Here is a 2,760-nt window from a genome sequence, read left to right as displayed (position 1 = left end):
CGTCTGAAAGACATTAAACATGTTACAGTAGGAAAAGTCAATGTCAGCCTTTGCATGAAAACAACAACAACAAAAAAAAAACATGTCGTTCACACATGTATTTAAGAACAAATAAGCGTGATGACACCTCGAACGTTGACTGAAACGCCACCTTGACATTGAAATGCAAAGCATTTTCGCATTGCAGTGAAGGCCACCATTTCAAGACGCCGTCAGAGAAAGTGAGGTGCAGTTTTCCCAATGAAAAATTACCGTATTTATTCGGCTTTAGACTAACGTAAATTCTAGGTCGAACTGCTGAATTCGAAATCCCAGAAACTAAACAAACATTCTTAATTCTACACCGAAGAAAAAAATTCAACATTGCGTTTCTCACATGATCACATTAGCTAGAACGTCATGCTATGCCACCATGACCCAGTTCACTACCTCACTAAGCGAAGTGAGCATGTCAAAGTTGACAGGCACGTCTCACGTTGACAGAACGTCTCAACTTGTTCTGAGCGACGCTGCGTGAGCTTGCGATCTCCTTCGCCTTCGCCTGTATAATAACAGCCCTACGGAAGTTGCGATATTCTGTGTGTGCTTATGAAATCAAGAACATGTTCTTTCACCTAGTGGTATTGGTCTTTCTGAGGTTCACAGTGTCTGGCGGTTTTGGCCAAACCGCACGTTCGAATCAAAACCAGCCCCTTGATTTCCTGCATTGCTTTTTAAACAAAAGTATCAGCCTACATTCAAGTAAGACAGTAAGTCATGGAAGCGATACCGACATCTGAGTCATTGATGGCATCGCATAACTGCTTTCGAGAGTAAAAATGCACTCTAGTCAGACGTGGCGGCAAGATATGCGTCATATACACTTTCAAGAGACGTGCTGGCGGAAGAGCGTGAAAGACCCCCCCTCCCCCCTTCGAAGCTTCCATGGGACGATTTTAATTATAAAGATTGTTGCCTCATAAAGAGCTGAGAATCACAAATATTTCAAAGATTGTGCAAATTGCACACTTGGATCAATCAGCCATCGGAATTACTTTTTCTGCGCTAAATATGCATAAATTGCTTCTCCTTACCTGCCACGTACTTTATCATCAGCATTTATCGAAACAGCGGCATTATCATATATTTATGTAAAAGCTGCTACTCCTTTCAAACTAAACACAATGTTTTCCCGCGTTCATTGCATTAACCAATTTGTAAGGTTTCCTTGGGAGTACATTTTCTTTATGGAGTATAAGTTCCTGAGTTAAGGAATTCTAGAGGGGCTACGGGATTTCTACATACTTGTCTTTTCGGCGCAGTCGATCCGATGCTTTACAGAGTCCAGTGCCCCTTCGCCTGGCAAACCCGGAATTATCTCATGCCTGCGACACGCTTGGCTTGACGCATGCACCCTGGTAACACCAGTGTTGTGCATTCCATACCTGTACAGTTAGCTTCCCATTTCTTCCCAGCTAGGGTTCTGTATTCGCAGTAGGCTTTGAAAGGACTGGACAATGAGCTGCTACTTTTATATATTTGATCAATTGGACGAAAGCGTCCTAACATTAAGTCGACATAAGTATCCTCTGTTTGAAGTTCAAGCTCGTTTGTCTCATTCGCCTTCTTTCTCTTGAGGCTTTCCCAGATTCTTACTTAGGTTTGCTGCTGAAATTACTTTTTGTTTCGCTGTTATTGCTTTTGCCTCATCTCAATTCTTTGCAGTGGCGCGCACAAGGCAACGGAGCAAGCCGAATGACGTTTCTGCACTGTATCCGGCAATGTATCCAATGAAATGTCGTTAGAGCCCCCTAACATCCATTGCTGTAAAATCCTGATTAAAGCGACGGTCATGAGGCATCATTTTGACGCAACGAGGAAGGGCAAGGAATGCGAACTATGTATGGCGTACCTGGGTTGCGGTGTGGCAGTGCTTGGTCGATGTGAAGGACACTTGAGTAGATTGTGCTCCCGCAAGCGCTTGTACAGCTGGAGTCTGCGGCGACTCCAGACGCGACAGCCGTGAGCAGCATACTCGACGCCTGCCTGGACATCAGTGGCTGTGGTTCCTTGCAGACGTCCCCGTAGGTACTGGCGCTCTCGGAGTTTCGGCCGCGGCTCCAGTGCGAGGCCAGGAGGCGCCTTGGGCGTTCCACCTCTCGGTGAGTTTCCGACTTCGGACTTGCAGGTGGAGGAGACCGGCGTGAGGACTCTCCGTTCCAGGAGATCACTGCAAACTCCTGATGAACTTCCTAGAAAACGAAGCAGTCATGGTAACGTTAATTAGGAAGTAATTGAAGTATGGTTTACAATGTGAATAATGGGTTACATGTACGCTAAAAATCATCTTCAATGCATGGGTATCTATTGCCGCCTGGTACCTTTACCACATACCCAGGCCCCTTATAGCCTGGCGCAGCACTGCAGAGAAGGTCGCGTGCAAGTATATATATATATATATATATATATGGGCAGGCTGCTGTTGATGAGACTGAAGAAGTCCACTTTGGGCCAGAATCTAAGTATGGTCCTTTTCAAGACAATAAACACAAGCATATTGCAATGACTTCTGATTTTACTAGGGCTATAATATATTCCGCAAAAGGAATGAAAAATACGTACGGATGGTCAACACAAAGATAAACGAAATCAAGCAGCTTCATCATTAACGACGCTGTGATGAGATCTTTCATTTGACACACAAAAAAAAAAGAACAAGGACGCAGACGAACGGAGGACAATCGTTTATTGCGCTTCATCCATCGGGCTCCCTGTTGTTTC

The sequence above is a fragment of the Dermacentor variabilis genome, chromosome 1 (genome assembly GCF_050947875.1).
Source record: "Dermacentor variabilis isolate Ectoservices chromosome 1, ASM5094787v1, whole genome shotgun sequence".
NCBI classification, from domain to species: domain Eukaryota; kingdom Metazoa; phylum Arthropoda; class Arachnida; order Ixodida; family Ixodidae; genus Dermacentor; species Dermacentor variabilis.
The sequence above is the reverse complement of the archived record's forward strand: the minus strand, read 5'-3'. Positions refer to the sequence as shown.